This window comes from Strix uralensis, chromosome 13, assembly GCF_047716275.1.
Source record: "Strix uralensis isolate ZFMK-TIS-50842 chromosome 13, bStrUra1, whole genome shotgun sequence".
Taxonomy (NCBI): Eukaryota; Metazoa; Chordata; class Aves; order Strigiformes; family Strigidae; genus Strix; species Strix uralensis.
In genome coordinates, this window is record NC_133984.1 from 313,406 (window position 1) to 338,880 (window position 25,475).

Consider the following 25,475-nt stretch of genomic DNA (forward strand, 5'->3'; position numbering starts at 1 on the left):
ATTTCAAAGTACTTCAAAGTGGTCACGAACTTTGACACTCATGGTATGTTATATGGATTTAGGAATACTTTTAATGATGTAATACAGATGTAGAGATGCTTTTAATGTTATATAAACAACAGCTGAGGAACAGTTCCTATCACCCTTCTTCCTTACCTCTGGGATAGAATCTTCCAGTCCACTCCTGCATTGCTAAAATTCAGATCACTTGTCTGTTTGGGCTGTTCTTGGATGATCTTTTGAGGTCCCTTTCAACCTGGGCTATTCTGTGATTCTAATACTTCACCCACTGTACTGGGTTTGCGTGGCCAGGTTTTGGTAGTAGGGAGGCTACAGGGGCAGCTTCTGTGAGAAGATGCTAGAAGCTTCCCCCATGTCAGACAGAGCCAGTTCCAGCCGGCTCCAGGATGGACCCGCTGCTGGCCAAGGCCAAGGCCATCAATGACAGTGGTAGCGCCTCTTGGATAACGTATATAAGAAGGGGAAAAAACTGCTGTGCAGCAGCAGCCAGAGAGAGAGGAGTGAGAATACGTGAGAGCAACAGCCCTGCAGACGCCAAGGCCAGTGAAGAAGGAGGAGGAGGAGGTGCTCCAGGCGCCGGAGCAGAGACTCCCCTGCAGCCCGTGGTGAAGACCATGGTGAGAGGGCAGGCTGTGCCCTGAAGCCCGTGGAAGTCCACGGTGGAGAAGATACCCACCTGCAGCCCGTGGAGGAACCCATGCCAGAGCAGGTGGATGTGCCCTGAAGGAAGTGTTGGACAGTTGGACTAGATGATCATTGTAGGTGTTATTGAAATGATGCATGTCAGCCACCATAACAGGGTTCAACTCCAGGTTTCTGCATAAGCTGAGAGATTTCTTTATGAAAGTGCTATTTATATTACTAGCACTGCATCTCGAGCTGGGTGCCTCTGAAGAGGGACCCTGAACAAAGAAATCCCTAGGCAATTACACCCTTACAATCTAAGTTCCCCACCCCTCACGTGATAGTTTCGACCAATAGTAATGTTAATGGCTGGGGTCTTCTTGCTTTTTTATTGGTTTGATTTGTTTGCTGTTTTGTTACTAAGTGGTTGCTATGTGGTCATCTTCTTATATGATAGCAATCCTCTTAGGTTGGTTTCGGCCAGTTCTGTCGTTCACTATTTGGCATGTTGTAATCTGGTTGTTACAGTTCATATACCACAATCTATAGGCTTTGACTACTCTAGCTATTAATGTTTAAGTTGCTACCTCTAAGTTTCACCTTTTTCTACCTCAGTAGGTCCCTTCCAACTGAAAATGTTCTGTTCTATTATTCTACGCTATGCTGTGCTGTGCTGTGTGTGCTATTCTATTAAGCTGTCACCCCGTGGGAAGCCCGCGCTGGAGCAGGCTCCTGGCAGGACCTGTGGCCCCATGGAGAGGAGCCCACACTGGAGCAGATTTTCTGGCAGGACCTGTGGCTCCATGGGAGACCCACGCTGGAGCAGTCTGTTCCTGAAGGACTGCACTCTGTGGAAAGGACCCACACTGGAGCAGTTCGTGAAGAACTGCAGCCTGTGGGAAGGACCCACGCTGGAGAATTTCGTGGAGGACTGTCTTCTGTGGGAGGGATCCCATGCTGGAGCAGGGGAAGAGTGTGAGGAGGAAGGAGCAGCAGAGATGACGTGTGATGAACTGACCATAACCCCCATTCCCCATCCCTCTGCACCACTCAGAGGGAGGAGGTAGAGAAGCTGGGAGTGAAGTTGAGCCCAGGAAAAAAGGAAGGGGTGAGGGGAAGGTGATTTGTTCTTATTTCTCATTATCTTGCTCTGATTTAGAGTGGTAATAAAGTAAATAAAGTAAATTAATTTCCCCAAGTCGAGTCTGTTTTGCCCGCTCTTATTGTTCTTCTCTCAACCCATGAGCCTTTCATCCTATTTTTCACCCCCTGTCCGGTTGAGGAGGGGGAGTGATAGAGCGGCTTGGTGGGCACCTGGCAGCCAGCCCAGGTCAACCCACCACACCCATCAAAACATTATTGGAGCATGTTTAAGACAGTCTCTTGGGCCTAGCAGGTCCCTGCAAGCCTTTCCGCTTCATTTCCCCAGAAGAATGAGACTTTAAAGGTTTTTATATAGCTTCATTTTTGTTTTATTTATACAATACACATCTGTTTATATAAAAGCAAGGTCAAAGAAGTACCACTTGTGCTCAATATGCATAAGGGTCAAAAACCAGCTAGGTATGAGGTGTGTTAAGTCTCATATAAAGTAATTAAAAGTATATGAATATGAACTTCATAATTTGTACAAAATTACAAATAATTAGGTGTGCAGAATAACAAGGGGAAGAAACAAGACTTAAAAGCATTCAAAAGAAATGAAGGCTTGAGGTGAACTGTATTTCATGTCGGTAGGTAGATTCCCATTGCTTTCAGCAGGTTTTAAATCAGACTCTAGATAAAATAGTAGTCTACTGGAGCATGCAATTAGCTTGAGCTCAGCATCCACAGGAAATCAGCGCCTGCTTTAGGAACGTATCTTGTGCTTCTCTCAGTTGTGGAATCAGCATGTCTATTTTCTAGTGCTTTCTTCCCTGTGCTGCCTTTGAAGTACTGTGAATCTTCTTTGCTGTTTGTACCCTCTCAAGTCTCTGTAGTTTTGGTAATGCAGTGCCATTTTTTCTCCCCACCATTGAAGAATACAGTCCTTTATATGCTGCTTCTGCTGTTGCTGTCAAATTTCTGAATAACTTTTCAGTGTAACTTTCAGCAAAGTGACAGAGGAAGAAGAGGGAAGTATGTACTATCAGCTGAGGTAACAAGGTGAGGAAAAGGCACAATGTACCCTGGAGAGATTTGTCAGTATTCTGATAGATGTACACTCTGAGATCCCTAGTGTTTCCAGAGGTTAAAATCTTTTTTCAGATTGCAAAGTCAAGAATCAGTACATCATAAGGCGTGTTGCTTTGAGGGTAGAGCAGCAGGCCAGGGGTCTGGACATCAGGATTGCTCTTTCAGCTCTGATGCTCATATTTGCAGTTCAAGCACATTCAAATCGGTAGCATTCAGCTTCTGCTTCATGGCTTTGGTCAAGTGTCTGTGTTTCACTTTTCCCCGTGTACAAAATGGGTCTGACAGTTCTTTATATGATCTGAAATCCCTGCACTGATGTTTAATGTCTATTCTGCTGCTATTTATAAACTTCGATATGTGGGATCTATATAACAATCAGTTTTTCCCAGCATGCAGATTAGATTTTTCAAAAAGAGCTAAGGGACTTAATCACAAAACTGCCATTGAAAAAAATCTTTCATTTGACCCTGAAAAAATCAACCTTGTTTCTATTTGATCCTTTCTAAACTGAAAGCTAATAGGCAGATACATTTCAAAACAAGTTGCAGTATTATGCAGAATTAAATCAATGCTAAAATACTCCCCTACTCCATTGAGCACAGGATTGAATTTTGTTGCATGAAAAAAAAATTAGCCGCTTCCATTTAACAGTCTTAACGTCAGTCCACACAGCCTTATCATTGTGACAACAAATCCGGTACAGAACAATTCCAACTGCAAGAATTATTTATTTTTTCCCCCCTAGGTAATCACCCTGGCTAGAGCAATCAATTTTACAAGACTGGATGTAACGATGAAAATTTTTCTTTCTTTGCTCAGTATATGCTAGATATAACACATTGATGTATAATTTTTTCCTTTTTAATTTCTTCACTATTTTCTTTTTTTGTTGTTGTTGTTTTAACATCTGGAAGATGACCCTAACAAAAGTATACTGATGTTTAATTTGGACATTTCTTCACTATTATTTACAGAAAACTTGACATGTTATAAAGAGCGCCCTGACATAACAAACTATCATCAGAGTTTATTTAAAATAAGTCAGTATGACATATTAATTTGTAGAATAAAAATGACATGTATAGTAATACTGTATATTTTGTCAACTTTTGCAATTTTTTCATCAGAGTATCTGAAACATCTTTACAGACAAATATCAGCAAGTCAAAGCAGCCAACCTGTATGATTTCTTTCTTGCAGATGATAAAACTCAGACGTTTAGTATTTCATAAGGTTGCCCAGCTAGGAGGGCAAGCTTGGAGGGCATGTGAAAATTTGTAAGGATTGACATTAAAATACCTCAAGCACTGAGCGTGGTTCCAGGCCCCACCATTCAAAGATGTGAAGGTGCTTGAAGGCGTTCAGGGGAGGGCAGAGCAGCTGGTGGAGGGCTGGAAGGCAGGTCCTGTGAGGAGCAGCTGAGGACTCCAGAGGGTTTGGCTCGTTTGGAGAAAAGGAGGGTGAGGGGCGACCTCATCGCTCTCTGTGGCTTCCTGAGGAGGGGACGGGGAGAGGGAGGTGCTGAGCTCTGCTCCCTGGGATACAGGGGCAGGACGCCTGGGAATGGCTCAGAGCTGCGTCAGGGGAGGTTCAGACTTGGCGTGAGGAGACATTTCTTTACCCAGAGGGTGGTCAAACCCTGGAACAGGCTTCCCAGAGAGGTGGTCGGTGCCCCCAGCCTGTCAGGGTTTAAGAGGCATTTGGACAATGCCCTTAATAACACGCTTCAACTTTTGGTCAGCCCTGAAGTGGTCAGGCAGTGGGACTAGATGGTTGTTGTAGGTCCCATCCAACTGAACTAATCTGTTATAAAAAAATGTGTGCAACATGTTTTATGAAACAAATGGCATTCACAGAAATATTAAAGACTAACGGAGAAGAGCCCCTAATAAAACACACAACAGGACTGAACCTTGGGTGACGTAGTGCTTGAGGTGCTCGTGGTACAAGTCACCCTGAGTACAATGGGTAGCGATGTTGTCAAACCTAAGCATCAGAAAATTAATGGGTCCAAATGGTGTATCCTAAATTGTGAAATTTGCTTTAAATTCCTGAGTTTTTAAAATGGAAATGCATTGTTTTGGTATCCCATTGGGTTTTTGAGCCTTCAAAATGTACTCAAGTCACACGTGCAGCATTTTTTCCTACAACCGGGCCACCCCAATTGTGCCGGCCCACTTCATCCTTCAAGGGAAAGCTGGTGCTGGTTTCAGGAAGCTCTGGGAAGCCAGAGGCAGTCATCAGCAACACGAAACTGGTAGGAACCAACTGCATGCCAGCCCTCAGCTCTGAAGAGCATCACGTCTTTAAATGTCAGATTTATGCAAAGCCTGCAGTATTTGCCTTTTTTTGGGTCAATCCTTCCATGCACACTATGTGTAAGAGCATCCTGGCGAGCCGAAGGCACAAGTACCTGTGTGCGTTAATCTCCGCCCATTCCCAACTGGGCCTAAACGTGTCCGAGGTCACTCACGTCCTTTGTCTCACCCCCGGCCCCAGGATCTGCACAACCGGCAGAACGCGCCATTCCCGCCGCCGCCGCCGCCGCCCCCCGCGCGCGCACAACCGGAGGGGGGGGAACGTGCCTGCACCGCCCCCGCGCCGGGCGGGAGGGGGAGGGGCGGGCGGGCGCGCGCCGCCGCGCGGAGGCTGCGCGTGCGCTGCCCCCGGGAGCGCGCGGGGCCCCGCCAGGAGCCGGCCGCCTGCAGCAGCGGGGGCCGGGCGCGGTTGCTAGGCGACGGCGCCCGGGCAGCGGCGCTGGCCCGGCTGAGGCGCAGGCAGGGATGAGGCGGAGGCAGCGGCCCCCGGGCTCCTGCGGGCGCTGAGCCCCACTCCCACACCGGCCCCTTCCTCCCCGACCCGGCCCGGCCCCGCTCCTCCTCCTCCTCTCCCCTCGCTCCGGCCTGCCCTTCCCCCTCCATGCGGCGGGAGCGCCCGGAGTGGGGCCCGTGCCGCGGCCGCGCCGAGCCCCGCCGTCCCTCGCCTCGCCGCCTCCGGATCCCGCAAGCAGCCGCGGGCGGTGTCTGCAGCGACGACAGCGGGTGAGGCCCCGGCTGGGGAAAGGGGGTGCTGGCGGGCGGGGGGGGGGGGGGGGGATGTCGCGCCCCGGCGGCTCTGGAGCCCGCTCCGACCCCGCGGCCTGTCGGGGGGGGTGGGGGGGGGGGCTGCGCGCGGGGCGAGGCCGGTAGGGCGCCCCCTGCCGCCCCGCCGGGCCGCCTTGGGGCGCGGCCTCCTCCTGCCGCCCGGCCCCCGCCGCCTCTCCCGGCCGCTGCCCCGGGGCCGCCTGCGCCACCGGGACGGGACGGGACGGGGGGTGGCTGCTCGCTCTCCGCCTCCCCTCCGCAGCGCGGGCGCGGTCGTCGGCGTGCTGCGGCCCGGCCCGGCTCAGGTGCTGCCGGGCGCGGGGCCCTCCCGCCGGCGCTGTGCCCGCGGCTGCCCGCGGGAGCGCGCTGGGGCCCGGACGCTGGTGCGGGGGGCGTAGAAAGGGCTGGGCAGCGGGGTGCGGGGCCGGGGAAGCCAGCTGGCGTCGTTTAGTGGTGATGGGTGCCGGGGCGGGGGTGCGAAGGCTGCGTGAGCACGCTGGCTAAGGTGGTGTTCGGTGTCTGGGCGTGGGAAGCAGAGACAGAAACTTGCATTAACGAAAGCAGGTGGTGAAATAAGGAAATGACTTTTGTAGAGGGTACCTGATGGTCACTACTCGCATCCTTCCATTTTGCTTCCTAGTGCAAGTGTGAATAAGTAACTAGACACTTACTGCAGTACACGTGAGGTTTGAGATACTTTCTCTGATCAGTTAATTAAAAAATGTTATTTTGTGTAGCGTTCTCCTTTTCCAATTGTTATTTAATCCTTTGGAGATTGTATTTCACAAGCGCTGTATGTTTTCTTTGCAAGTTAGCAAACAGTAAAATTGAATCAAAAACTATATCGTGTCTTAAATTGATAAATGTGAATCTAAATTAGTGCAGGTTTACTGAGATACGAGTGATTTTATTTTTTATTTTTTTTTAAATCTTGCGATGTGTTTCAATGATTAGCATGTGTTGTCATAAATGAGAAGTAGGAATAGAAAGAAAATTGAAATACTGGTCATTTATGAACTTCTGTTATGCGTATCAGTAGTTCTGAGTGTCTGGCAGTGTGCAGCATTCCAGATCCACCTGATTTCTTATGCTTGGTATGTTTGTTGATTAAAATGGATGTGTCTGTCAAGGTGTCATTTTTGTATAGGAGGTATCCTTTATTGATGAGATACATCTTTTGCTTGCCAGATGTTATAAATGGACTATGGTATGTAGAACTGAAAGGTGTATTTCACAAATGTAGCAGTGCTGCTTATAAAATTATCTTTGCTTCTTGCTGGAGAAATGGGTTAGTAGGAATGTCAAGGTCATCCTCAAATTTAGAACAATTTAACTGCCATTGGAATATGTCTTTTCTTCTTTGTGGTTCTGTGTTTTCCATATATTGATCCTGTGGCTGTTGACATTTTCTGGTCCTGTGATCTGTTTGTCTTCTAAAATGATCTCATGCTTAGTGAGTTTTAATAGAAGCAATCTGTAAAGCTTCCAAAGTCAATTGCATTTGAATGACCTCTTTAAGATGTATTTAAAAGGAAAAGAAAATCTAAGGGCATCCAAAATCGCTATTCAGACAGAATGGAAACAAAAGGTGTTAAGAGGGTGAATGGATACCAGTGTCATTTTATACCAGATGAACTAGTATGAAAGTAAATTCTTACTGTCAGCTGCTGTGAATGAGGCAAATTCTCTCTTTCTGTTCTTTGATCTTTCTGGATGCCTTTTCCAATGCAAATTACTCCATTGTAGACATCTACTGGTTTTGACTTTCTTAGCCACTTTACAGTTTGCAACTGAAATGTCATTTTGTTAAACACTTATAATTCTACTATAGATCTGTGAATAATAGAAATAAAACAAATTGCTTCTGTCACTGGCAGTCTGTTACTGTTTACATCAAGAGCAGAAGCATTGGAGCTTTTGGGAGTAACAAAGGCAGCAGGTAAGTTATGGAAGCATGGCTTGGAAAGGTTAAGAAATGTAATCTATAAACTCAGAAGAAGTTTCCATGTGTTGCCACAATATAAATTAGTTTGATATATTGCTTTGTCCCTCTCGTAATATAAAAAAAAAAAAAAAAAAGGCTGTAAATGCTACCTAGACCTCACACATATCCCTGAGAACGTGATCCTCTTTTCATCATGGAATATGCTAGACATAAAGGTCTTTGAAGAGCCGTGTGTACAAATATATATTTTTATATATAAAAACTTTTATTTTCTGTAAGTTTATTGTAAAAGGCTATTTTTTGTGGGGCATTATAAATGAAAAGCATGTCTGAGTAATAATACTGGTATTTTGAAAATTCTTTACATTTGTTAATGTGCTTTTTTTAATTTCCTGAGAATTGTCACTTTTTGTTGATAAGCTGTATTTGGTACGATACATTAATCGTAGCACAAATAATTCATCTGGAAGTAAGAATACCATGACCACCTTTACAGATCTAGGTCTTCTGATGCCATGATATGTAGTATTGTGTTTGATATATTTCAGATTTAGGAAACATATTTAGAAGCACAGAACTAAGCAGTATAGCATTTCCTAAGATTAAGTTTTATTGTTCCGAGGTGAACACTTTGTTCATGAGATTGACCATAATAAGAAAAACTCTTCATTAGCTGACAATTTTGAATCAAATATATACATTCTTTCTATACTTAAACAAGTACTTCAGCTAAGTGTCTTTTCGTTTTAAATGTAGATATTGTATTTCATTTTCTTACATGAGTTATTTTTGACATTGCTTGGTAGCAAAGCACATTGAATCACCATGTCAGAATAAAACCTAGGCTTTCCATGGATTGTTGTGGGCCTCTTCTAGAATTTCACTAGGATATCATGGTGCAGTATAACTAAAGCCTTTTACAAATGCTGGTATAGGCCAAGGTGCTTGTTGGTTACATAGCTGAAATATAAGAGTGCCTTTTCAGCATTCAGTCCATCTGGAGAGAGTCCCCTCATCAAAATGAGTATCTGTTCTGATTATCTAAGTCAACTTCAATTTCCTCTGGAGAGGAATGCTAGCAAGGACAGGGTAGCAACCTTAGGCTAAAGCCAAACGTTGCAACTAATTATTTTTAGTGAGGACATTCACAAGAAATTTAACATATATGCTTCTTTAATGAGCCTGCAGACACCTCAGCCAAATCATGTGGTCAAAACTAAGTCTGAGAATTTTAAACTAAAAACCATGTGCAATTTCCCCTCTGACACTCCTGCCATTTTTTTTTTTTTTTTTGAGATCAAACACTAATTTCAGACTCTTTGCCAAGTCTTTCCCTTTTCTGATTTCTAGGTTGTCCTGGTTTAAAAAGTGAACAAAACCCCATCCCTTGAAACAAAATAACCCACCACACCAAAAAAACTTTCTCTCTCAGGCCTAGTTCATATATAGATTTCCTTTTAGAAAGGAAGAGATGAAGCTGCTGGAGCATGGGGATTTGCTGTTTTCATTTTCCAAAGCAAAGCAGTAGGCTTTTTCTCTTGTCTTCTTGAAGGTGACTTTCCAGATTCTTCACCTTGAAAATGAGAAGTGTTGTCATGATGAGAAAGAAGGAATCTTAGAATAAGAGAATAGTTAGTTTGGATTGGTCTTCAGGAGGTCATCTAGTTCAACACTGTGCTCAAAGCAGACCTAATTAGCAATGGACTGACTTTGTTTTTTGCAAAAGCAGAGTAACAAGTGTGAAAATGTAAAAGTCACAAGATGGCTTTAAACTCCTCTTGCTGCTCTCCATAAAGATACTGTTTGATGCTTACTGAGCAAGGTGCCTCTCTGCTTCTGGCATTTTTTAGTAGCTTCTAAGGTGGTCATTTTAGTTTATCAGAAAGCATATGTCCTAACAGCTGAGTACATCCTGCCTCTTGCTGGATGGCATAGCATGAGGATCCACTCCGTATGTTGAGACCTTTAGAAACAGAATACACTTTGTTTTTCAGATTTCTCAAAGATTGCTTCTGGATGAGATTTTTGGTTAAAGGAACATTTGATTTAGTCTATCAAAGTAGTCTTCTAAACATTCAATTACAAAATTAGAATTAGTGTAAGTTAAGATGATAAGATGCATCACATCCTCAATGTCTTTGATTTAGCTGCAATCACTACTTTTTTTTTTTTTTTTTTTTCCTTCCCAGAGCATTAATGAGTCATTTAGATCTGCAGAGTAGGTACTACCAGAGGGCCTCCTATCAGATTGTGGATGACTAGGAGTAGTGTATTGCTTTGGTTTTAGATCTGAATACATGATCTCAGTTTATAAGGAACTGCTAACAAGTGATCTTTTAAGGGGTTACACTCCTGCTCCTATTTTACATAATGTTGTCAGCTGAAGTGTAAATGTTGCTTTGGTAGTGACAACAGACTTTTTGAGTAGCAATAATGCTAGCTGTAACTGCTTAAGATTATTAGAGAAGATTGGTGCAAAGAGGTACTATGTTGTTGTTAGAACACATTTTTTTTAAAGCATGTTTATTGTCTACTTATTTCTGGCTTTTTTTTTCTATCCTGGAAAGTACGGTTGAATACCTAATGCAATCGAAATACTCAGTTTCCTTCCCTTCAGAAGTCTGGCCTGTAATTTATTTATGTCTTGTGCTCAGCACTACCTGTTCTTTCTAAGTCAAGAAATCGGTTAACTCCATACACAAATCATATATCCTAGAAACCAGCTAAAATGACACTTCCTCTATTTATAATTACTATAACAACTATGTCCATTCTGTCCCTTTGAATTCGTACTTAGGAGTGTGACAAAATGAATGAAGTTTGAGGTAAGGTGTTTAAATTCTATACTTGGCGTTTCCCTTCACACTTGATTTGTAGTTGACTCCTGCACAAGTGATTTCAAGTCCTCTATTTATGTGACATGCTAGACATGGCTTGCTTTTATGTATAGTCTAATACTGGTGTCAGGGATCATTTGAAGTATTTACTGCAATAAATTTGAAGTACCTCAAACATTGATGCTGCGTTGTAGTTTCTTAGTACAATTTTTCAGTTTAACCAAACTCCACAATATGCTTCCTACGAGGTTTTCTATTTATGATATTGCTTCTGTTGTATGTTTTAAATTAAATCCTATAGTCATCACCAAAGCAATATTATTTCTTTGCAAGTTTAGGCTTGGTAAAAGGTATAGATTTGGGCATGGGGATTCACACATATTTGCACAGCAAAGAATGCTTTGTTTTATTTAATGTTCCCAATCTACTGTGATCTTAGTGTTTAAGAGGTTTTATTTTGGATTTTCAGAAGTGGCCATGGTTTTGCAAACTTGTAGCTAGTTGAAATGCTTTTACTCATTTCCCTGATGTCTCTTAATGGGACCATGTTTTGCTTTTGCTGGCATTGTCTGAAATGATCTCTAAGTTGATTTCTGAATCCTTTACGAAAGATTAGCCATGGAAAAGTGCCACAGATGTTCGGTCATACTCATTAAACTTGTCAGACAATCCCGCAGGGCAGATACCTAATGTCTGTGACATACAATAGTACAGTTTGAGCAGAGTTAGAAAAACGAAGTTCTGAGCACCTTCTCTGTCTTATTTCTGATGCAGCAAAGTGCTATGCTTTTCTGTTTAGTGTCTTGCTTGTTATGGGGAGGTTGAGCATAATAGCATAGTAACTCAGTACCGTTTCTGCTAAGCTGAACAAGGAACTTTTCATCAAGGTCAGCCAAAAAAAGATCTGTAACTTTGTAACCTGACGGAACTCAGTGGCAGATATGGGAAGTTTTTTGGGTTTTTTTTAAGTCTCGATCACTAGAATTGTTGTAGTATTTAATCTAATTTTGTTCAAATAAAAAGACCAGAGTTGTGCTCATTAACTTTCACAGCCTGGAAAGTAAGTAATGGCTCTTGAATGTAATTCCACTGAATGTCTTACATTGCTGAATGACACTGTCACTCTCTGATGCCTTGTTCAGTCGTCCAGCCAAACACCAGTCCCTTTCCAGCTGGCATGTGTGTAGGGAGAGTCATGGACAAGTAGGTTCCTAGCTTAGGTGTTTTGTTTAAGAGTCTGTCGCAAGATTGCATGAATCTAGGTTTTCATACTCCCAGATATTCTCATCAGATTTGAAAATAAGTTGATCTACTAGCTCAGTGGCTTGCCTTACATCATTGGCAGTGACCCTGAATTTCTATAGTTCATAATTTGTTGTAAACTGAGCCAGCTGTGGTAAAGGGATTTCAGGGGTGGTGGGCTAGGAGTTGGTGAGGAAGAACAACTGTGTGACTGAGATCTTGCAGCATTTGGGAAGGAAGAACTCTATTTCACTTTTCTAAATTGGTCTGTGAAATGTATCAAGTGATACACTGACAGATTAAGAATTTATGTATATGTATGGGTGTATCTATGTTTGTGTGTGTGTATGGTGGGGTTTTTTCCATCACTATTCAGTGTAGACAGGACACATGTAGGGACAAAAAGATACAGAAGATCAGAAGGGTAAAGTTTAGTGGTATTTCTGAAGTCATTGCTAGTTCTATATATTCTGGTGTGTGGATTCCTAAAATTCAGTCCTCTCTGCACAGCTGAACCTCTTCTACTGTTAACAAGTGTTCCCTCAGCATTTGTTAAGAAAGAATATCCCCTTCAAGGCTGGGTGGTGGTGATGATTACATTCATCTGTTAACTGGTGAGTCAATGCTGAAAATCTTCCTTTGCTTTTTGCCTCTGTAACAGAAGTGTGCTAAGTCACATTCCTCATTGTTCTCCTTCAGAGGTGGTTAAGAGAGGGAGAGGGACAGATGCAGAAACAAAAATGGCAAATTTGCTTTTCTTTTAAGATACTACATCTGAATTGACTCAGAAAGGAGGAAGCTTCTAAATATAAGTTATTACTATCCATAGCCAGCAGGCTGTTTCTCAATTGTGGTTTCAATATTAATTTTAAGGACAAAGGTGTTCACTGCTGGTGTTACCTGCTAGTACCTTACTTTAGACTTAATGTATATCAGTGTTTTATTTCAGAGAAGTCATAATGAGTAGAAAAAGTAAAATATTTTTCTTGATGTTGTTCTGAGTTTGGCTTGATAAAAGGCTATATACAATATTAGGCCTCAGGTTTGTGTAAATTTAAAGTTTCTCCATCAAAATGACAGTGTTGAAACCTCCTATTAATGTGTTGAGACTGACATTGCATAGTAAGGTAAGAAAAAAATCCATTAAGCTGAGTCAAAATGCTGTCATTTATATGGTTCATTATCAAGGGACTCAAAACTGTGATCTGCCATTTTAATGCTTCTGTTAAAAATGCTGTTTGACTTAGTGCGTACTCTGGGAATACTGATTATACATGTCTCTAGATGTATAAACGAGCTGTAGATCTGTGCTCAGGTCTTTAGTTTCAACCAGCTCTTCTAGAACGGAGAAGTGAGTTGGTTTAATTTGTTGGATTAAAAAGTACAAGAAGTATTTGAACATGTGTTCATTTTAAGTATCTTAAAATAAGATTATTCCTTTTAAATGAGGAAGCTTCCTTGTTCCTCAGTGAACAAAGTACTATAAGTGGCTAATGCCAGATATTTGCATCAAAAGCCAGCTGCTTTTATCTTGGTTACAGACTGATATAGTTGTATTTCTTCACTGAGCGACTTGTGGAAGCTGTATCAGAATATATATGCTATATGTCTGTCAATTAGTTGATGCTTGTATGAATGTTGCTTGCTAAGTACAAAAGCTCTTAGGACAGTCTTAATAAAACTATGTAAAATACAGTTTTAAAAGGAATAAAAGGGCAGAACTTTTTATTCCAGGTCCTGCTAGTTAAATTTAGAGTGCTTGGTCATGTGATCTTCTTGACATTACCAAGAGGTGCACTTGAAACTGTGACTACAAATTATGAATATTTTATTTTTGCAAAAGCATCACGTGTTGGAGTTTAATTTCAAAATGGCCAGCTTAAATAGGAAAATTATCTGCAAAGCCTATTTTATCCTGTTTTCCTACAGTCTTACAACACTTGACACAGAAAAAGAAAATGAAACATGCGAAGCTACCTCATTTGTTACATGCTGAAAATAATTCATTCTAAGGTTCAAAAAATAAATTGGTGAAAGTGATTAATTCCTGTTGAATTTCAACATATGTATTATTATGGTATGCATGTGTAAACTGTAATGTATTCCTGTTATCTCTGTTTAAAATAATGATAAATATGAAAATCTAGTAGTTCAAAGTGTAAAAACACACAGACAAAATGTTACAAATCACTAATCCTTTTTCTTAAGGACAAAAGATAATTGCACATAATGTCACACAGTGCAGCTCTTTCAATTATTTTTTAATCCATTCCAAAATACCCAAATGTTAATTTTAGAATATTTTCTGCTTTTCTTCAGTTGTGAGTCTGTCCCAGCAGATGTGTACCACCTAAGTATATAATTAGAATGAGAAAAAAACTACCATTTTTGTGACTCACATACTTTGTCAGCTTTAAGTGCTTCTTTCTCAATAGATCAAATAGTTCACTACCTCAGAAAATATTCAAAGCAGCAAGCAGTAACGTGTAATATCTGTGCTGCTCCTGAAATAAGAATACAACAAGAAGGTTGTCTTTAATGCCATGAAAACACCAATGTTTAGTTGTGTCACTTTTTTCATGAGCACTGTAGAAGTGCAGTTTTCAAAATTAAAGGCTAATCCAAAGTCCAGTTCCATCTGTGCATCTTGAGCTGCTCTTTGTCTATGTCCTCTGACAATAACAGCTGCCTAATAAATACTTTTTTGTCACATTCCTGAAAACCTGTGCAGTGCATTTCAGGGTTGGTGGTTTTTTTGTGCTGCAGGTCCAAATTGTAATGTCTTTAAAACAGCAATTAGTCATATGTTGTGGAAGTTTTTAAAGATCACAAAAAGTTCTCTGAGAACGTGTCTGTAGTGTAACCACTAGTCTGTGCTGTGGCACACCGCAGTGTTGCAGATCCTGTTGGATGTAGTGTCTCTGAACACTGAATAATTTTTAAAAAGACTTCTCTTCCTCTTTGTCTCTACTCATATTGTTTCCCTGGTTTTAGACTCTTAATTTACCATAATTGGTATGTGTGTATCTAGGAAGTTGTCAGCATTTATGTTAGTAGGCTTATCACCGTCTACACTGATCATGAGGTGTAGTTGTAGTAGATACATAGTGTACCTGTTGTTTAGTTGTGAAGGTGCTGGAAGGGATTTCATTCATTCACGTGTTGTAGAACAAGTAACCTGGGATCGTGGTAGATTTACACAGTCTGTGTTCAAGTCCATGTTGTTGTGATTTCGTTGCTCTTTGTGCCTGAGCTGGCTACATGAGAATTAGTTAGGGTGTATGTCTTTGTGTACTTAAGTCAGCTTCTGATGATGTAGAAATAGCCACAGTACTCAAAAACTTGGCTGTTGTTTAGAACAGCCTTCTTCCAGAAAGATGCCTCTTCTGTATGCCTGTCTTACAGGGAGGGATCTATACAGAGGAGCACGATAATGATAAGTTAGTGAAATGAAGAGAGATACTAAGACATCAAAATTCATGCTGAAGCCATGGAGGGCATAATTTAATTTTTTTAATAAAAAACATGCCAGGTTTTTTAATTCTTGTGAAGATGTTTATTTGACAGTTTGAGATACAAAAGGAGAAATTTGCAATATTTATTCCTCACTGTGCATATGGAACTCCACTAGATGTTACCATTTCATGTGTTGCTATTCAGTTAGATTTTTTTTTTTTCTTGGAGTGTTACCAAAAAAAAAAAAAGACTTATTAACTACATGTACCTCAAAAATACACAAGGGCAAGCAAACAATCTTCCCTCTCCTTAAAATAAATCCTATAGTATCATTGTCATATGTATTTATTATCTAGGTGAGAGAGACATTTGAGAAAACACTTGGGTTGGGTTTTTTTGGTTTTGTTAATTTATTTTGCGTTTTATATCTGCAGTGACAGAAAACAAGTAAAGCTGCTTAAAAGTTGATGAAAGGAGTTAACGAAATACTTTTCATTTCAAGATTCTTCCTCATAATAGATGTGTGCATCAAATAATTGCCCCTTTGAAGGGCATGGCTCAGAGCACACTGAGGTGGTGGAAAGATAGTGTCATAAGGGATCAAAAGAAGTTGTTCGAGCCATTCTTTCTCCCGTCTTCTCTGATTCTGTTGGTCCTGCTGAGATGAACAGTCTTTGAATAGAGTATTTCCAGCACCAGCTCTTTAATAGTCATTGTAATTCAAATAGTAATTGTTAAATATTTCCCAAGTATTTTTCATAAATATTACAGTACTTTATTACTGAGCAGACATTTTCCTCTGTTTCAATACCAGCAAAATTAAATAGATGCTTTCAGTTTGGTTCTTTATGAACAAAATATAGATAATTTTGCCTCACTCTCTTCTCTGAATCACATTATCAATTCTACTAGTCAGTCGTGACTGTGCTGAAAGAGGTGTTTAGTAAGAAAACTTGGTTGCTTAGCAATGCACATCATGAGAATTAAAATTTTAAAGCTGCAGTATATATATTTCTGAGTTATAATATCTTCAAATCAGAAATTGGTGATAGCTTTGTTTTCTCTCAAGTGTGTATTCATATTTGTTGTCTTTGGAGAGAATGTAACTCATACTGAACAAACACTAAAATTTCAGCAATACAGTGTTACTCTATGATCTGTGAGATGAGCTTTTATTACATCTTTGAGAAAATTTTGAGGCATGGTGACTTATTTCTCAATTTTGTAGTTATCAGCAAATTCAAGTGTTACTAATTATTTATGTTTTTTAATGCTTGTTCTGGTTTTGCTTGTAAGTAGATTATTTTTTTTCTTAATTTACTCCTGTGTGATAACTCCTTAATGCATCTATACTAACTTTAAAAAGTGTAGTGTATAAGCAATAACAAAACAAAACTGGAAAATTATCTGCAATGATAGTTCTGTAAACTGATTATTAGTGCTTTTTTCCAGTAACTTTTTTCTGTGCATATAAGGGCAAAGTGAGCATAAAGGCAAAGAGATAATAGAGAATTCTCAGTGGATCACCTATTGCTTCCAGAAATAGAGCTCAACTAAGATATCCCTGTCCAGAGACTTTGCCTGAAAGCTGTCATTTTGTTCTGCATGATGCATGAATTGCTTGCCCTAGATTAAGCGTAATCCATAGTTCACTCTTGTACTATTCAGTCTGATGCTACCCTGATACAGATGGACTGTGTTTGCAGGCTAACTTTGTATGCAGTTGAGTTTATCACTTTGTCTCTTCACTTTATCCTCCTCTTCCCATCCTTCTTCCTTCTGTAAAGGGTTCCAGAGTCTCATCATTGTCTCCTTTCAGTCTTTATTCTATACCATGTTACTGAGGAGTTAAACCAAATGGCTTGAACTGTTTATTTGCTTCACAAATTTCTCATCTATGGATCTTCTTTCCTTTTGCTCAGCCTTCTGGCTTGAGTAGAATTTTACAATTCCCCCTAAACGTTCAGCTTCTGATTTCAACTGAAAATGGCTGAAATGCTGCTTTCATTTCTTCTGGATATGTGGGCCTGAAATCTAGGAGTCCTCTTAGATTCTTAGACCCGTGCAGCCAGACTACTTCTGAAATTTCTCAGTGTTATGGCTGGGGAGATCGAGTCTTCCGTTTCTGTTAATCCACCAAAACATTTATCCAGGCTCTCACTTCATACTGAGATCCTTTACTAAGCTGCTTATTTTGATGTGTACGTGTACATTTGCACACGTGCATATTAAATGTATAATTTCTTTTCACTTGCCCCTTTAAAACTTCTCCATAAACTCCCTTAGTGTGCCCACAAAGTACTACCTTCTAAAGGTGTCTGAACAAACAGTGAACTGAAACATTACCAAAATGTTTCATGAAGCCTTTCTGATATTCCAGTTATCACTTGTTTAAGTCATTCATAGCCTGTCATCATAATTCTAGATTGTATTTTCTTTTGGGCAGGGACTATAGAGTTAGAATTCCTAGGTACAGCTGTACTATCACTGCTAGATAATGTAATCAGAAAGAAAAGAAATTCTTCATTATTGTGAGTACTCTGCAAGATGACGTGTTTGAATTTCTGAGAAGTGCAGTGTGGAAAACCAAAAAAATTATACTGTTGCAGCTTTGAGGTTTTTTTTTAGTCTAAATGCCAGTGAGTTAACTGCATACATATGTTGCTACTGTCTGGAAGTTCTCTCGGACATGTGGCACTGATAATGGTTGTTTTCACATGTATCAAAGAAATGATGAACTTTGTCACTTAAAGTGGAAAGCAGGAGGAAGATTAATAGCCAGGAGTTGTTTTCATATGAATGTATAAAATGTGAACTACCAAATCATCTTTCATTAAAAAAAAAAAAAAAAAAGGTTTTAAAATTTTGCACGTACTTTCTTTTAGAATATATGCATACAAATTATGCATATTACATAGACGATCACTTTAAAGTTTGGATATAATCTTTACTTCATCTCTTTTATTGTAGAAAAATTTAGTGGTGACTTTGCTGATTCAAAAAATGAATCATGGGGGACCTGATGCAATTGTTAGAAAAGAAGTTGAATATATATATCTTTACCTGTTTCCTTTACAAAACGTGGAAGTTTGCAGGTTTAAGTGCACCACATGAGATGTGTGCTTTGTACAGTTGCTAGTAACAAAGGCTTGTAACTCAGTAACAAAGGTACATTAATTCAGATGTTAAGTTCTTTGCAATGTATTTTTGTATTTTGTACTTTATTAAATCCTTTTTTTAAAAGAATTTAAAGGCAAAATTACAATGTTTGGACAAAACATGATATTTAAGTTGAGAGAAATGTGTGTAATATTGAAGTAATACTTATCATTTACATTGCAATTCTTAAATATTATGTATATTAAGAGTTTTAGTACTAGATCTAGCTTTTGCTGTTTGAACCTTTTCTAACCTTTTGTTTACGATGCTAGAATATTTGATTGTCCTTCAGCTGTATGGAAAACATTCTAACAGAAATACTTGCAACAAATTACTTAGCTCAAGTAGTGAAAATGTAGATATTTATATACACATAATAAAAAATGCATCTTGCCTGAAATGTTTGAAATAAACTGTTACAGTGTGTGATAAAAGGCTCGTCTCCACAACTGCAGAGGAGGATGGGGTCACAATGGCAGGCAAGGGAACCCCAGCAAGGCAGTCAGAGGAATGGTGGCCCAGCACAGACTTCTCTGGGGCCTGTCACAGGAGAGCCATCAGCCCTGTGCTCTGGAGGCGACACCCGTCACAATGAGTTGACTAAGGGTAGAGGCTGTCTGGACCATCTCAGAGTCTGAATGGGTGTGGGACACAGTTGGGTGATGAAAGGAAAGAGCATTTTGTGGTTGCATATGGCTTGCGCAGTCTGAGGAGGAACCAAACGCGTTGTAGGTGTCAGGGGAGAGAATGGACATTTCAAGATGATTTGTGAAGGAACCACCATGGGAAAATAGAGCGATAAGGGGATGAAAGGGACAGGTTGCCTGCAAAGGGGTTGGTGATCAGCATGCTTGTCTGGCCGTGTTATGAACCTGGGCAGCACACTGTCCTGTCGTCACAATAAACTAACTGTTTTTGTGGGTCAGGGGCTCTCTAGGGACCTGTGTGTCTGTGGTGCAAGCAAGTGGAGGATATGCATGTTGGTGCATGACTGCTAGCAAATATGAAGCTGAACTAGCTGGCAAGATGTTCAAGTGGCTAGGAAGCCACGTATATGTGTGTATCTCTGGAGTGAGACAACAGGAAGAGTTGGCTACCAGAGGGACCAGCAGGTCCAGGCCAACTGCTGAGAGACTGTAAGGTCTGGGGGTCGACCAAGAGTGCTGGTTCTGTCTGTCTGTTTGTGGAGGATGTAACAGGGGAGGCTGAGGGAGACAGAGGTGCCACCAGCATCGCTGATGGTCTCAGCTTTGGCCAGTGGTGGGTCCATCTTGGAGCCGACTGAGACTGGTTTTGTCTGACATGGGGGCAGCTCCTGGTCTCTTCTCACAGAAGCCACCCCTGCAGCTCCCCCGCTACTGAAATCTTGCCATGTAAACCCAATACATATGTATGTATGTATTTCCTGATAACGGACCTTCCTCTTTATCAGCAGAGAGGGAACAAGATGAGGCCATTGGTAGTGCTGGTTCTTGTGTGAGTGCTGAGTGTTTGTGTACGTCTGTGTGGCTGGCTGGCTGGCTGTGTGTGTGTGTGTAACCTGGGATGACATGCTCAGCCTTGCTAACGGCTGCAACTGGGGCTGTGCAGCTGCTGAGGGTTTCCTGAACACAAACCACAGTTACTTGGTACAGTCTGTAGCATGTATTTGACAAGTGATACTTAAGAATCTATAAGTGGTGTAGGAAGCAGGAAACAATGCTAGCAACTATAAATGGGTTTTAAATTCTTTATTAGGTTAGGCTTCAACGGCAACAGATACAAACAGTGAAGCAACAACCTCATTTTAGTTGAAGAGGTAGTGAGGGGAAGACAAGACAAGCTACTTATGAAAAGCATAATAAAATACCCAAAACTTGCTCAAAAATGCATTAGAAATTGTAAGAACAGTTAAAAAACCAGGATTTGGACTTGACTTAATGTCAAGATAAAATGTTAATCTTTTATCTGCTTAACACCATTTCACCTTTCCTGTGAGAAGGTGTAAAGAGCAGTAGCCACAACTCTTCCTTGGGCCCTTCTTTTATTTGAGGTACCAAGATAGAATCTGGTCAGTATCTCATTCATTCTTTATTTCCTGGCAGCATCAAGCTTCTTTTAAAGAACTTCGTAAGTTCTTACTTAGGTTTTTTAATCAGCAATTTCTTTAGTTTGACTGTTGCAAAAGAAACAGGTGTACAGTTGAGATAGATAGGTGGTGAATTCAAGTCACTGAGCTTAAATGCTTTGAACATACAGAAAATGCATTTTTCCCTGATAAGCCCGCATAATAGATGACTTCTTTATTTGAAGGAGAACCATGTGGTCTACTAAGAAGGGATAATATACTGAATGCTTGCCACACTGTAGGTGGAGAGGTAATGATAGCAAGTAGGGGTACTTAACTGGAAGTCAGAAATAAACTGAGACCAAATTATGGTTTCAGACATAAAGTGGTACAGAGCAGAGACCTCAGCTTTCCAGGCCCAGGGCATCTGAGCCTTTTGAGAGTGGTGGTACTGATTATGCCTGGATTAATGGTATTGACAAAGGCAGTGACTGACAGGCTTGTTAGATCACAATACTGACTGACTGAAAAGAGATACTATCTGTTCTGGGCTCCAGAATAAGATTGTAGATTTATTTAAAAAAAAGCATGACCGCAATTTGAGGACAAGTAGTAGTCAGTTTCTGTAGCTATGCCTTTTCTCACTGTTGAGAGCTGGCTTGCTCAGGGACAAGGGTGTGGATCATAGTCTGTGAACACTCATAGTAAATCTGTAGTGATAACTGTGGAGCTATAGGTTGTTCCAGAGGTTGCAATAGGGTATAGATTGGACTCTTCAGGGCTGTGAAGAAATGACAGAGGAGACCATAGTGCTGTTTTTGTAGCTGAAGGGTGGTATTACAAGTCTGATCTCTAATCTGAAGGGTGTCAAGAAAGGTGCTGTGTTAAAGTAGTGGTAGTAGATGCTGCTGCTTTCTCTTGCTCAGTTCTTCATTCCGCTATGTTTGCTGGCCTAGGACCAACACAACAGTTCTTCCTTCCTAGGTGCCCTCTCTCAATGCTCAGTGGGAAGACTTGGTCCTGTGCTGTAATTTTGTTGTTGTTTTTTGTTGAATTTTTGTTTGTTTGTTTTGGTGCTCCTGACCCAACAATGAGATGACCCTTGTTGTTTGAGAATCTTAACCTTATGCATTTGGGAACAAATCCTACAATGTTCTTAAGTCTGTGGATGCAGCGGAACAGTTAAGTTGCACAGATGGAGTGACTGGCTAAAGGTGGAGAGGCTTCAGGGCAAGCTGACTTGTTTCCTAGGAGCTCTTTGTATGAAAGTGTACAGGGTTGTAGAGAGAGGCTCCGGAGACTGCCTGCCTCATATTCTGTCAACATGGCAGTTGATGCTAAAACAGGTTATCTAAACTATCTGGCAAAAATCGCCTTTTCAGAAATTGACTTTGTGTGCTGGATGTTTAAAGAAAATGGGGAAAACCTCCTTACTTTTCCAGAAGTGACAATGTCTTTTTTTGTGGAAGGTCTGTGATATATCTTGGTAGAAATGACTACAGTTGATACAGACAGGACCTTTTGACTTTCAGTGCTTCCCTCACAAGATCCTAGATGGATATGAAGAGAGGATTTTTATAAAACACTGTGATTTATTTTTTAAATAGTTTGAAGATAACTAAAAATCTGCTAAAAAAGAAATAAATTTCTAATTTCCATCTCAAATATTTGAAAGATAATGGTGATCATTATGTCAGAGACCAAATATTTTCCACTGCTATGCAAGAGAGGGGTGAGACAGCTAAAATTTCCCTAGTTAGTGGCTTTCAACCAAAGACTGAAAGAGATGAAAAAAAAAGGCAAGAAACTCCAAGATGAATCATAGAAGTAGGCGTTTCCATAGAGTGAGCTTTCATAATAGGTCCACCAATCTATCACTAGCAACCAAAGAATAGTAAACGGCAGCATAAGGACTGGCAGAGAGCAGTCCTAGATACACAGTACTGCTTCCTAACATGGATTGTTTCTATATCTGAGCCGCTTTCTTTGTAAGCATGACAGAAGTGAGTATGCCAGCAGCAGTGATAGTAGTTGTTTTTAGGATTAAATTTCCTTGTTTATTTTAAATAATTTTTGAATTCACAGTTATTCAGATCTGACTGTAATAAAACTATCTTGTTAAAATAAGGTCTTACTTTCAGGGAAGGACAAATTAAATGTATGATAAATTGCTTATATGATGTTAAATAACAGAAAACTAGACATATGTATGTGGAATTGTGACAGTGCAACAAAATGGTGAAATCAGTTTATATGCTTAGATAAGATATATTGTTTTCCAGCTAAGAAAGAGGGAAATAAATTAAGAGCAAAACTTGTATAATTGTCATTTACCAAAAAAAAAAAGGCTGAAAAATCTAAATGTGGAAGTAGTAGTGATACTGTTAACCAGATTATTTTGTTACTGTTAAAAAAAAAAAAAAAAAATCACTCTCTTTGAGTCCGGTTGATTTAATTTCCAGTTGGGAAAGAACATATTATGCTTGTAGTGTAAATTAATACTTGTTTATAAGAGAATGCAAATTTGGTCCTCTAAAAGCTGGTTTAAATGGTTTACTTCTGGAAGATCATTTGCTGAAATAAAACCAAAGGAGAAGTTAACAGTAAATTTGAAAACCTAAACAACCTCCTTTCTCTTCATCATACTTTCAAAGCTCTTTCGAGTTCTGAGAACCTTTGAGTGATCATTCTTATGAGATTTCTGCTGGCAAAAGGTTTAGGATTATTTACTAGAGGTGGAAAAACAGGCATAAGTTTAACAAAAGCCAAAAACATTCTTGTGACATTACGCTTAAAGAAATGATGACAACTTGTGAAAAAGAATGGAGATCTTTAAACTCGGATCCACAGAATTACACCATTCTTTGTCCACTGCCAAAACAGTACAGTGTCATAAATTTGAAAAAGTGAGTCTTACTGCAGATATTGTAGTGTATTCCTTAGTGTAGTATTTTGTAAGCTGAGGGTGCAGTGTGTTGATAACTTATTTTTTTAATCTTCTTTTATAATAATTTTTTATATCCTTTGTTTTAGTTTTGGCAAGGTACAAGGTTATACATGAGACCTAATTATCATCCATTCCAGATTAAGATGATTAATACATCTATGCTGGCAATACTTTGGTTGTAAATATACTGCTGTTAGTGCTATGTGAGAGAAAATCACCTCAAATGAAAATAAGAGGGTACTATAATAATAATGATATCTAAGTATTTAGAGGGATACACTTTGAATGCATAATATTAAAGAACAAGAAGTATCTAAATCTAACCCAGTCTGAGTCTAACCTAAACCGAACTAATAAACATTGGAATTTCCATTCAAATGCAAGGAAACATTTTTTTATTCCATATTGCATAAAGGACTTAGAATATGGTGGTTCTTCATTAAAAAATAGTGTTGATTGACTCAAAGCTTGGCCTTTTAGGTTTTTTTAGATAAGTGATTAGCATTTTCTTTAATTAGCTGGATTTCCGAAGCAAACTAGGCTTTTGACCAGCCCTCTCTGCATGCATGTTTGTGTTTGCATTTATGTGCATCACAAAAAGAGCATAAACAAGTCAGAGTCATTACATCTGGCACTGTTTGGAGAAATTTTGAGACCATTAATGTTGAAAGAACGCAGAGGGAGCCCAGCCATCATTTAATGCACAAAGGCTCAACTTTATTAGTACTCACACTTCTTTTATATCCACAATAATTAGTTCATACATATTGCAAAAAGCAAGCTCCTTATAGGTTGCTAAGGTTAGATACTTTGGTTGCTAAGGTTAAATACCAATCTCTCCCCTTATGATTTCTGCAAGGCCTTCTACATAGTCCTGCTTCTGTTCTTTGTTCTTCTTTGATACTTTTCGGTATTCTCCCATCACGTCGCCGTTGTCAGCAGTTCCTCGGTGCTGTGCCCTTTCTCACGTAGCCAGTTGTTAGCAAACTGCTCCACATCTCCCCCGTTTTCTTTTTGCACTTGTGCTAAAAATATTGCAGAGGCAGTCTTCTGCAGGGCCCTTTGCAGAAGATTGACAATACATGGCAACATCAAAAGCACAACCACAATTACCAAGATCATGACCCCCACAGACTTGATCAGAGATATTAACCATCCTGAAAGTCCCCATCCTTTAAACATCCTTGTTAACCAATCTAATCCATCATCTTCTGTTAAATGTTTGACACCATCCTTTAGCTGCTGTATGCTTTTGAAAATAGATTCTGAGTGGTCAGACAAATTCATGCAACACATTCCTTCAAATTCCTCACATCCATGTCCTTGCGCTAAAAGCAAAAAATCAATTGCAGCTCTGTTCTGTAAAGTAGCATGTCTAACACTATCAACATCAGTTAAAAGACCACTTAAAGCTAAAGAAGTAGCGTTAGTCTGTTTGCTAAGCCAACATCCCAACTTATTCAAAGTAGTTAAGGCATTTGCAACACCAACTCCTGGTGCCAATATGGAGGCTGTTATGATTTGGCCTGGATTCCAGAATTCAATGTTATCTCGACAAGAACTTTCAAACCGATGAACGGTCCTTGGGACTCGCTTATGTTTTCGAGTCATATTCAGAATCATTGACACATTTGGTGTTAATAACGTGAGACGTCCGAGGCTACACGGGCCTCCATTCAGTTTAGATGGGACGCCTCCCCAGGCACGATCTCCACAGATTAGAAACACACCAGGAGGTAATGCAAGAGGAACAGCAAAAGATCGTGAGATGTTAGTCGAAGTATAATTGCACCAAGCAGTTGAATTACGATAAGCAGCATTAGTTGCATTCACATTTTGCCCTCTCCGTGTGGTGTTATAGGAGTAATTAAAAAACACACAAGCATCCATTATAACAGAGCCTAGCAACTCTAGCTCTTGAGGTTCTTGCGTAACCTGT

The 25,475-nt window shown here is 40.3% G+C and overlaps 1 protein-coding gene across 1 annotated transcript in view; it reads left to right on the forward strand.

Moving 5' to 3' along the window:
- The first annotated feature begins 5,547 nt into the window (after positions 1-5,547).
- Positions 5,548-25,475, forward strand: part of ZC3H12B (zinc finger CCCH-type containing 12B) — a 40,651-nt gene continuing 20,723 nt past the window's right edge. Inside the window, exon 1 of the mRNA XM_074882928.1 lies at positions 5,548-5,861. The gene's annotated coding sequence lies outside the window, so the exon portion shown is untranslated. The remainder of the gene's footprint in view (positions 5,862-25,475) is intronic.